Genomic DNA, 12590 nt, shown 5'->3' with positions numbered 1-12590 from the left:
ACCAGTCCTCCCTTTGAACTAGTACATGATGTCCTATGTAAAACAATCGTCCTTGTGGGGTACACATTACCACTAGATTAAGGGTGAATGAAACACACTCATAGACCTCCATTCATCCGGTTCCTCAGAACATCCTGCCTAAAGGCTTCTACTTCTCAGTACCAGGTCGTAAATCTGCCCACCAGCCCCTTATAGCCCCCCAGCAGGAAGCCACTTCACCCCCTGAGAAAGCTATGTGAACCCCTTGAAACTCCTCTGGCCTTTTTGGATGTATACTAATCCATGAATAACATTTGACTATCTGGTAAAATAATATATATACATATTCAACAAAATTATATTTGAGAGTATTTTCGAATACTTATTTCAAATACTATTTTCAAACACATGGGAGTGTATCTGAGCCGGTGTATTTTGAAATACTTTCCAAGTGTATTTCCAAATACATAAAAATATCCAACTACTTGTCTTTTAACATAAACTATATCTGAATACTTACTTTGAATGTATGTGAAACTAATTAAAATATTTGAAATAGTATTTGAACCCAGGTCTGGTCAAAAGCAGGTATGTCACATGGAGCAGTTACACGTGAGGCCCTGCCTGAAACCATCTTATATCCGGTCCCACTTTAAACAGTACAACTTATAAAGGCTTTATAATAGCATATATAAATAGCATATATAAAGGCTTCATAAGCACTGCATGAATTATTCACAAATACTTTCTAAGCGTATGTCATACTCTATAAATGGTGCAGCTTGGTGCAGATAGATTGTAGCTTCCATCAATGTAATTGTCTGCATCATTTCCAGTCCCCCATATATATTTTTTTGTAAATATACACTACCGGTCAAAAGTATTAGAACACCTACTCATTCAAGAGTTTTCCTTTATTTTTACTATTTTCTACATTGTAGATTAATAGTGAAGACATCAAAACAATGAAATAACACACATTGAATCATGTAATAACAAAAAAAGTGTTAAACAAATCCACATTTATTTTATATTTGAAATTCTTCAAAGTAGCCACACTTTGCCTTGATGACAGCTTTGCACACTCTTGGCATTCTCTGTCAGCTTCATGAGGTAGTCACCTGTAATGCATTTCAATTAACAGGTGTGCCTTGTTAAAAGTTAATTTGTGGAATTTCTTTCCTTAATGTGTTTCAGCCAATCAGTTGTGTTATGACATGATAGGGGTGGTATACAGAAGATAGCCCTATTTCGAAAAAGACCAGTCCATTTTATGTCAAGAACAGCTCAAATAAGCAAAGTGAAATGACAGTCCATCATGAATTTAATACATGAAGGTCAGTCAATCCGGAAAACTTCAAGAACTTTGAAAGTTTCAAGTGCAATCGCAAGAACCGCTATTCATCAAGCGCTAAGATGAAACTGGCTCCCATGAAGTCCGCCACAGGAAAGGAGGATCCAGAGTTACCTCTGCTGCAGAAGATAAGTTCATTAGAGTTACCAGCCTCAGAAATTGCAGCCCAAATAAATGCTTCACAGAGTTCAAGTAACAGACACATCTCAACATCAACTGTTCAGAGGAGACTGTGTGAATCAGGCCTTCATGTTCGAACTGCTGCAAAGAAACCACTACTAATGGACACCAATAAGAAGAGACTTGCTTGGGCCAAGAAACACGAGCAATGGACATTAGACCGGTGGAAATCATTCCTTTGGTCTGATGAGTCCAAATTAGATTTTTGGTTCCAATCGCTGTGTTTTTGTGAGACGCAGAGTAGCTGAACGGATCATCTCTGCATGTGTGGTTCCCACAGTGAAGCATGGAGGAGGAGGTATGATGGTGTGGGGGTGCTTTGCGGATGACACTGATTTTTTTAGAATTCAAGGCACACTTAACCAGCATGGCTACCACAGAATTCTGCAGCGATACGCCATCCCGTCTGATTTGTGCTTAATGGGACAATAATTTGTTTTCAACAGGACAATGACCCCAAAAACACCTCCAGGCTGTGTAAGGGCTATTTAACCAAGGAGAGTGATGGAGTGCTGCATCAGATGACCTGGTCTCCACAATCACCGGACCTCAACCCAATTGAGATGGTTTGGGATGAGTTGGACTGCAGAGTGAAGAAAAAGCAGCCAACAAGTGCTCAGTATATGTGGGAGCTTCTTCAAGAATGTTGGAAAAGCATTCCTCATGAAGCTGGTTGAGAGAATGCCAAGAGTGTGCAATGCTCTCATCAAGGCAAAGGGTGGCTATTTTGAAGAATCTAAAATATATTTCGATTTGTTGAGCATTTTTTGCGTTACGCATGATTCCATATGTGTTATTTCATAGTTTTGATGTCTTCACTATTGTTCTACAATGTAGAAAACAGTAAAAATAAAGAAAAACCCTTGAAATGAGTAGGTGTGTCCAAACTTTTGACTGGTACTGTATCTATATATATATGTGTGTGTGTGTGCATATATATATATACACACACACACACACACACACACACACACACACACACACACACACACACACACACACACACACACACACACACACACACACACACACACACACACACACACACACACACACACACACACACACACACACACACACACACACATATATATACCACCCCTCCCCTAATTGAAGTAAACTAATGGACAACACTTAGGCTTTTACTTCTAGCTTATACATATGATATACATTTTACGGTGTATTTTTAAATAGTTCTATATGTTTTACAGACTAATTCTAAAATTGATTAAATCGTTTTCCCCCCTCATCAATCTACACACAATACACCATAATGACAAACCAAAAACAGGTAAAAATTATTTTTGCTCATTTATAAAAATTAACAACTGAAATATACATTTACATAAGTGTGCAAAGAGTTTACTCAGTACTTTGTTGAAGCACCATTGGCAGCGATTACAGCATTGATTCTTCTTGTGTAATGCACTACAAGCTTGGCACACCTGTATTTGGGGAGTTTCTCCCATTCTTCTCTGCAGATCCTCTCAAGCTCTATCAGGTTGGATGTGGATCTCTCCAGAGATCGGGTTCAAGTCTGGGCTCTGGCTGGGCCATTCAAGGACATTCAGAGACTTGTCCCAAAGTCACTCCTGCTTTGTCTTGGCTGTGGGCTTTGGGTCGTTGTCCTGTTGGAAGGTGAACCTTCGCCCCCAGTCTGAGGACCTGAGCACTCTGGAGCAGGTTTTCATCAAGGATCTCTCTGTACCTTGCTCCGTTTATCTTTGCCTTGAATCTGACTAGTCTCCCAGTCCCTGCCGCTGAAAAACATGCCCACAACATGATGCTGCCACCACTATGCTTCACCGTAGGGATGGTGCCAGGTTTCCTCCAGACGTGACGCTTGGCATTCAGGGCAGAGTTCTATCTTGGTTTTATCAAATCAGAGAAATTGGTTTTATATGTTCTGAGAGTCTTCAGGTGCCTTTTGGCAAACTCCAAGTGGGCCTTTACTGGAGGAGTGGCTTCAATCTGGCCACTCTACCATAAATGCCTGATTGGTGGGATGCTGCCGAGATGGTTGTCCTTCTGTAAGGTTCTCCCATCTCCACAGAGGAACTCTAGAGCTCTGTCAGAGTGACCATTGGCTTCTTGGTCACCTCTCTGACCAAGGCCCTTCTCCCCCGATTGCTCAGTTTGGCTGGGCGGCCAGCTCTAGGAAGAGTCTTGGTGGTTCCAAACTTCTTCCATTTAAGAATGATGGAGGCCACTGTGTTGTTGGGGACCTTCAATGCTGCAGAATTTTTTTTGTAACCTTCCTCAGGTCTGTGCCTCGACACAATCCTGTTTCAGAGCTCTACGGACAATTAATTTAACCTCATGGCTTGGTTTTTGCTCTGACATGCACTGTCAACTGTGGGACCTTATATAGACAGGTATAATTTCTTTCCTTAATGTGTTTCAGCCAATCAGTTGTGTTATGACATGATAGGGGTGGTATACAGAAGATAGCCCTATTTCGAAAAAGACCAGTCCATTTTATGTCAAGAACAGCTCAAATAAGCAAAGTGAAATGACAGTCCATCATGAATTTAATACATGAAGGTCAGTCAATCCGGAAAACTTCAAGAACTTTGAAAGTTTCAAGTGCAATCGCAAGAACCGCTATTCATCAAGCGCTAAGATGAAACTGGCTCCCATGAAGTCCGCCACAGGAAAGGAGGATCCAGAGTTACCTCTGCTGCAGAAGATAAGTTCATTAGAGTTACCAGCCTCAGAAATTGCAGCCCAAATAAATGCTTCACAGAGTTCAAGTAACAGACACATCTCAACATCAACTGTTCAGAGGAGACTGTGTGAATCAGGCCTTCATGTTCGAACTGCTGCAAAGAAACCACTACTAATGGACACCAATAAGAAGAGACTTGCTTGGGCCAAGAAACACGAGCAATGGACATTAGACCGGTGGAAATCATTCCTTTGGTCTGATGAGTCCAAATTAGATTTTTGGTTCCAATCGCTGTGTTTTTGTGAGACGCAGAGTAGCTGAACGGATCATCTCTGCATGTGTGGTTCCCACAGTGAAGCATGGAGGAGGAGGTATGATGGTGTGGGGGTGCTTTGCGGATGACACTGATTTTTTTAGAATTCAAGGCACACTTAACCAGCATGGCTACCACAGAATTCTGCAGCGATACGCCATCCCGTCTGATTTGTGCTTAATGGGACAATAATTTGTTTTCAACAGGACAATGACCCCAAAAACACCTCCAGGCTGTGTAAGGGCTATTTAACCAAGGAGAGTGATGGAGTGCTGCATCAGATGACCTGGTCTCCACAATCACCGGACCTCAACCCAATTGAGATGGTTTGGGATGAGTTGGACTGCAGAGTGAAGAAAAAGCAGCCAACAAGTGCTCAGTATATGTGGGAGCTTCTTCAAGAATGTTGGAAAAGCATTCCTCATGAAGCTGGTTGAGAGAATGCCAAGAGTGTGCAATGCTCTCATCAAGGCAAAGGGTGGCTATTTTGAAGAATCTAAAATATATTTCGATTTGTTGAGCATTTTTTGCGTTACGCATGATTCCATATGTGTTATTTCATAGTTTTGATGTCTTCACTATTGTTCTACAATGTAGAAAACAGTAAAAATAAAGAAAAACCCTTGAAATGAGTAGGTGTGTCCAAACTTTTGACTGGTACTGTATCTATATATATATGTGTGTGTGTGTGTGCATATATATATATACACACACACACACACACACACACACACACACACACACACACACACACACACACACACACACACACACACACACACACACACACACACACATATATATACCACCCCTCCCCTAATTGAAGTAAACTAATGGACAACACTTAGGCTTTTACTTCTAGCTTATACATATGATATACATTTTACGGTGTATTTTTAAATAGTTCTATATGTTTTACAGACTAATTCTAAAATTGATTAAATCGTTTTCCCCCCTCATCAATCTACACACAATACACCATAATGACAAACCAAAAACAGGTAAAAATTATTTTTGCTCATTTATAAAAATTAACAACTGAAATATACATTTACATAAGTGTGCAAAGAGTTTACTCAGTACTTTGTTGAAGCACCATTGGCAGCGATTACAGCATTGATTCTTCTTGTGTAATGCACTACAAGCTTGGCACACCTGTATTTGGGGAGTTTCTCCCATTCTTCTCTGCAGATCCTCTCAAGCTCTATCAGGTTGGATGTGGATCTCTCCAGAGATCGGGTTCAAGTCTGGGCTCTGGCTGGGCCATTCAAGGACATTCAGAGACTTGTCCCAAAGTCACTCCTGCTTTGTCTTGGCTGTGGGCTTTGGGTCGTTGTCCTGTTGGAAGGTGAACCTTCGCCCCCAGTCTGAGGACCTGAGCACTCTGGAGCAGGTTTTCATCAAGGATCTCTCTGTACCTTGCTCCGTTTATCTTTGCCTTGAATCTGACTAGTCTCCCAGTCCCTGCCGCTGAAAAACATGCCCACAACATGATGCTGCCACCACTATGCTTCACCGTAGGGATGGTGCCAGGTTTCCTCCAGACGTGACGCTTGGCATTCAGGGCAGAGTTCTATCTTGGTTTTATCAAATCAGAGAAATTGGTTTTATATGTTCTGAGAGTCTTCAGGTGCCTTTTGGCAAACTCCAAGTGGGCCTTTACTGGAGGAGTGGCTTCAATCTGGCCACTCTACCATAAATGCCTGATTGGTGGGATGCTGCCGAGATGGTTGTCCTTCTGTAAGGTTCTCCCATCTCCACAGAGGAACTCTAGAGCTCTGTCAGAGTGACCATTGGCTTCTTGGTCACCTCTCTGACCAAGGCCCTTCTCCCCCGATTGCTCAGTTTGGCTGGGCGGCCAGCTCTAGGAAGAGTCTTGGTGGTTCCAAACTTCTTCCATTTAAGAATGATGGAGGCCACTGTGTTGTTGGGGACCTTCAATGCTGCAGAATTTTTTTTGTAACCTTCCTCAGGTCTGTGCCTCGACACAATCCTGTTTCAGAGCTCTACGGACAATTAATTTAACCTCATGGCTTGGTTTTTGCTCTGACATGCACTGTCAACTGTGGGACCTTATATAGACAGGTGTGTGCCTTTCCAAATCATCTCCAATCAACTGAATTTACCACAGGTGGACTCCAATCAAGTTGTAGAAACATCTCAAGGAGATCAATGGAAACAGGATGCACTTGAGCTCAATTTCGAATATCATAGCAAAGGGATTGAATACTTAAGTAAATATGGGGTTTTTATTTTTTTATATATTTGCAAAGATTCCTAAAAACTGTTTTCGCTTTGTCAATATGGGGTATTGTTTGTAGATTTGCCGAGGATTAAAAATAAATATATATTTTAGAATAAGGCTGTAACGTAAATAATGTGGAAAATGTCAATGGGTCTGAATACAGTATATACATATAAGTGGGTAAAACAGCATGTAAACATTATTCAAGTGATAAGTGTTCAATGACTATGAAGATAGGGCTGCAATCTCTAAGTTGCAGGGTAGAATACTGGGTGGTGGTCGGCTAGTGACAGTGACTATTAAGGTTCAGGGCAGAGTACCGGACGGAGGCCGGCTGTTTTAAGTCTGATGGCCTGGAGATGGAAGCTGTTTATCGGTCTCTCAGTCTCAGCTTTGATGCACCTGACCTAAGACCTCACACTCCATCAGAAATCAACAGAAAACCCAGATCACTGAATGAGTCTGACCGTTGGAAGGCAACTGAGTTCTGTACATTTCTCTTGAACACTGTTTATAAGGGAATATTCCAAGGGTGATGTATGAAAACTTAATGTTGCTTGCAGTTGCTATGACCATCTTCCTAAGTGTGTCCTTGTGTGCAGACCACGCAGACTATGCCGGAAACATCCTGGTTTTGTTTGTGGACCACTGCAGCTGCCTGTATGGGAAGGAAAACATAACATATAACATGCATTGCCTAACCCATCTCAGCCATGAAGCATGAGCATTTGGCGTTCTTGACAATATCTCTTGCTTCCCCATCAACAATTTTCTTGGCCAGTTAAAAAGAATGATAAGAAAACCAAACAAGTCTTTAGAGCAGGTTATACGGAGGCTGTCTGAAAGAGCGGCCATGACAATGGCCCAGTCCCAAATGGTCTAACAGTGAAATAGCAGTATAAAAAAATGCAGTTCACTCACTTCTCTGTACAGATGTTCACTGGGAATAACTGTCCAGTTGAGGAACAAGGAAGTTGTTCTAGTGCAAAACCTGCCGGTGGAGGAACATGGAGACACTTTGATTGTGTACAAAACATTTAGGAACAAGAAAGACCTTTTCGCATATCCCCTCTACTTCCGTGCAAAGAGGGCTTTGCTGGGATGCCATTACTCCATTTGTAGGATGCAAAGCGCCAATATATATTTTTTCTGTTTTCCCGTTAGCTCGTTTCAAGGTAAATTGTCAGTAAAAGACATTACAGACAATGTATTATTTACTTGAAGGGATTTTCTTAAACTCCTACAATTAGATGTTACTATTGTTAAAATGTTTGAGCAAACAAATCTAATTGAATTCCCTTATTTACTTATTCCTGCGGACCTGGCATCCTTTCACTCCCTCCTCTCTACATTCTCCTCTTCTGTCTCTGCTGCTAAAGCCAATTTCTACCACTCTAAATTCCAAGCATCTGCCTCTAACCCTAGGAAGCTCTTTGCCACCTTCTCCTCCCTCCTGAATCCTCCTCCCCCTCCTCCCCCCTCCTCCCTCTCTGCGGATGACTTCGTCAACCATTTTGAAAAGAAGGTCGACGACATCCGATCCTCGTTTGCTAAGTCAAACGACACCGCTGGTTCTGCTCACACTGCCCTACCCTGTGCTTTGACCTCTTTCTCCCCTCTCTCTCCAGATGAAATCTCGCGTCTTGTGACGGCCGGCCGCCCAACAACCTGCCCGCTTGACCCTATCCCCTCCTCTCTTCTCCAGACCATTTCCGGAGACCTTCTCCCTTACCTCACCTCGCTCATCAACTCATCCTTGACCGCTGGCTACGTCCCTTCCGTCTTCAAGAGAGCGAGAGTTGCACCCCTTCTGAAAAAACCTACACTCGATCCCTCCGATGTCAATAACTACAGACCAGTATCCCTTCTTTCTTTTCTCTCCAAAACTCTTGAACGTGCCGTCCTTGGCCAGCTCTCCTGCTATCTCTCTCAGAATGACCTTCTTGATCCAAATCAGTCAGGTTTCAAGACTAGTCATTCAACTGAGACTGCTCTTCTCTGTGTCACGGAGGCGCTCCGCACTGCTAAAGCTAACTCTCTCTCCTCTGCTCTCATCCTTCTAGAGCTATCGGCTGCCTTTGATACTGTGAACCATCAGATCCTCCTCTCCACCCTCTCCGAGCTGGGCATCTCCGGCGCGGCCCACGCTTGGATTGCGTCCTACCTGACAGGTCGCTCCTACCAGGTGGCGTGGCGAGAATCTGTCTCCGCACCACGTGCTCTCACCACTGGTGTCCCCCAGGGCTCTGTTCTAGGCCCTCTCCTATTCTCGCTATACACCAAGTCACTTGGCTCTGTCATATCCTCACATGGTCTCTCCTATCATTGCTATGCAGACGACACACAATTAATCTTCTCCTTTCCCCCCTCTGATAACCAGGTGGTGAATCGCATCTCTGCATGTCTGGCAGACATATCAGTGTGGATGACGGATCACCACCTCAAGCTGAACCTCGGCAAGACGGAGCTGCTCTTCCTCCCGGGGAAGGACTGCCCGTTCCATGATCTCGCCATCACGGTTGACAACTCCATTGTGTCCTCCTCCCAGAGTGCTAAGAACCTTGGCGTGATCCTGGACAACACCCTGTCGTTCTCAACTAACATCAAGGCGGTGACCCGTTCCTGTAGGTTCATGCTCTACAACATTCGCAGAGTACGACCCTGCCTCACGCAGGAAGCGGCGCAGGTCCTAATCCAGGCACTTGTCATCTCCCGTCTGGATTACTGCAACTCGCTGTTGGCTGGGCTCCCTGCCTGTGCCATTAAACCCCTACAACTCATCCAGAACGCCGCAGCCCGTCTGGTGTTCAACTTTCCCAAGTTCTCTCACGTCACCCCGCTCCTCCGCTCTCTCCACTGGCTTCCAGTTGAAGCTCGCATCCGCTACAAGACCATGGTGCTTGCCTACGGAGCTGTGAGGGGAACGGCACCTCCGTACCTTCAGGCTCTGATCAGGCCCTACACCCAAACAAGGGCACTGCGTTCATCCACCTCTGGCCTGCTCGCCTCCCTACCTCTGAGGAAGTACAGTTCCCGCTCAGCCCAGTCAAAACTGTTCGCTGCTCTGGCACCCCAATGGTGGAACAAACTCCCTCACGACGCCAGGTCAGCGGAGTCAATCACCACCTTCCGGAGACACCTGAAACCCCACCTCTTTAAGGAATACCTAGGATAGGATAAAGTAATCCTTCTAACCCCCCCCCCCCCTTAAAAGAGTTAGATGCACTATTGTAAAGTGGTTGTTCCACTGGATATCATAAGGTGAATGCACCAATTTGTAAGTCGCTCTGGATAAGAGCGTCTGCTAAATGACTTAAATGTTAAATGTTAAATGTTATTTGCTTTTTTGTTCACAGTACCATGTTTGCTGTGGTTAATTTCCCGAACGAAGATGCAAAAACCTGGTGCACCAAGGACAAATGTTATTGGCCTCCATACAAGAGCCAAGAGAGGTTAAGGAAGGCAGTGATGTTGCACAAACGGCCAGACATTGATACATGGGAGGTGTATTCAATTCAATTACTGAAGACAGAGTGAGTACGTTAACTGAATATTAACATACTAAATGTCTCGTTTTACAGATTAACTGATAAACTCCTGTTTCGTGATGTTTTCAGATTCATATGAGAAATCCCATGGTTAGGGCAAAGGCCTTTAAACAGAGCTGGAGTCTCACCAAAGGAAGAGAAAGTAAGATTTAGTGTTTGAAATAAAAGGAATCTCAACACTACTACTCTGAAAACTTCATGTTTGCTGTCATTCCCAGGCGAAATCCTAAATGTGATCGACTCTGAGGAGTCTGACCCTGATCATAACCAGCACCCACCAGCGTCAAAGACCCCCAAATTCACCCAAAAAAGGGTTGATTCCACACACAAAAAAAAGTATATGCAATATTTAATTTCTTGGCAATGAATTGTTCATACAAAGTATAAGTCTAATTTTCACAACCTACATTTCATTTGCACAATTTGCAACAGTATCTTCTATACTATTTTTGTCACTCTCTGCTGGGGGTAAGTGCCTCTTATGTACTGAATGTAATGAAGTATATCACATAATATGCTTAAGAACTAATAATGTTATGTGTTTTTTGAAGGAATGCTGAAATAGTTTGGCTGTGAACTCAGATGTGAAGGACAAATAACTATGCTTAACTTTGATCTGAACAGTCCTCTTCGTCGCATGGGTCAGCTGCTCACCAGTTTGAAGGTACCTGAACTTGCCCATCATATTATTTGAGGTGTAAAGGGAGAAATGTTAATTAAAAAAAAAGAAAAACAGCAAGTTACCACGGGTGTGTTTCAGTATAATTATTGCTTTCATGCAACGATTATCAACACAAACCATTTGTTAGATTTTATTCACTTTTTTTTTTACAATTAGGATATAGAAATAACGGAGAAATGTGACAGAAAATGTAACATTAATGAAAAGTGTTCGTTACCTTTGCTAGCAAGTAGTCGAAAGCGAATCCTTGCAGTCAAAACGTTGTCCAACTGGGAAAGTTCACCACAAGCTTGCGATGAACTTGTCTTGTTCACTCCATGTGTTCACTTGTGAAACACGTCAGTTGACTGATTTAAGATTGCATGTGCTTCATTCCTCCAGCAGGAGCTAACTTCTAAATCGCTATTTTAGCGCTAGTAATGCTACTACATACGGCCAGTTGCAGTTTGTGGGAAACATTGTTGTAAAGGGGGCTTCCCTTTGCACTTGTGAAAGTGGTTTCCCTTTGGGAATATCTAGCCAAGTCACTGTATCTGGATACTTTTCCCCAGTTGAGATGTGGGCGCTGCTTACTTTAAATGAAATTCTACATTTGTGTATTGTGCTCAATTTGCAGCAGAATCATCAAGACCCTGTTCCCGTGACTCTTCATCAGAAGACATACTAAGTGTTGTCATCGATTCCTTTTTGAGACACCAAACCGCTGCTTTTGTTACATGAGATGGCAGCTTTCCATCAAAGTGTGTCCTGGGTGGCATCCTGGTAATACTATTGCATTATCCTCTGCGTAGTTGTTGATGAAGTTCATAACTCGCTGCAAGTCCTCATGCTTCAGGTGTAACCTGTGCTCGCTTGTGCCAGCTCTCTTTTTGATGGGAGGCATTAGACCATTCTGCTTGTATGACTGGTGGAGGGAAGTCAGGCGTGTTCTACTGATGCTTAAAGACAAATTCCAGGCACCAATATTTTAGCATTTTTATACAATAGATAGCCGTAATGACCGTCAGACACACCTGGCTAACTTGATGGGTCATGTAATCATCTTGCGAAGTGGAGTCTTGTTTAAACGTGTAGCTAGCTAGCTAAATAATGAACCATAATCCCAATCCATAGAGTACTAGCAATACAAACCGATTGTCATAGCTAGCTAAAGTTAACAAAATAGGTTAAATGTTAGCTAGCTAACATTGGGCTTTAACTAGCAATGCAAACAGCTTGCTGAGATAATATTACTACACAGATCATACACGTAATGTTAGCTAGCGAGCCAGCCATCTAACGTCAGCTAGCTAGCTAACAGTACGCTTTAACTTGGGGTCTTTCGTTTAGACATGTAGCTAGCTAGCCAGCTAGCTAAACAATGAACCATAAACCCAATCCATAGAGTACCAGCAATACAAACCGATTGTCTCCGCAAGCTAAAGTTAACCAAATAGGTTCAATGTCAGCTAGTTAGCTAGCTAACATTAGGCTATAACTAACAATGCAAATAGCTTTCTGAGATAATATTACTACACAGATCATAGACTTAACGCTAATGTTAGCTAGAGAGCCAGCCACCTAACATCAGCTAGCTAACAGTAAGCTTTAACTTGCAATGAAAACAACTTTGACAAAATTA

At 42.9% G+C, this 12590-nt stretch overlaps 1 long non-coding RNA gene across 2 annotated transcripts in view; it reads left to right on the top strand.

Annotated features, from left to right (window-relative positions):
* LOC139583831 (uncharacterized) overlaps nucleotides 1-12590 on the top strand; it is a 121364-nt gene that overhangs the window by 97939 nt on the left and 10835 nt on the right. The window contains exons 4-6 of one of the 2 annotated variants that reach the window (XR_011676626.1): nucleotides 10096-10272; nucleotides 10357-10623; nucleotides 10839-10951. This is a non-coding gene — a long non-coding RNA (uncharacterized lncRNA). Of the gene's footprint in view, nucleotides 1-10095; nucleotides 10273-10356; nucleotides 10952-12590 lie in introns of both variants that reach the window. The other variant, XR_011676625.1, reaches the window with a different exon arrangement.

Source organism: Salvelinus alpinus, chromosome 8 (genome assembly GCF_045679555.1).
Source record: "Salvelinus alpinus chromosome 8, SLU_Salpinus.1, whole genome shotgun sequence".
Taxonomy (NCBI): Eukaryota; Metazoa; Chordata; class Actinopteri; order Salmoniformes; family Salmonidae; genus Salvelinus; species Salvelinus alpinus.
The sequence above is the reverse complement of the archived record's forward strand: the minus strand, read 5'-3'. Positions and strand labels throughout refer to the sequence as shown.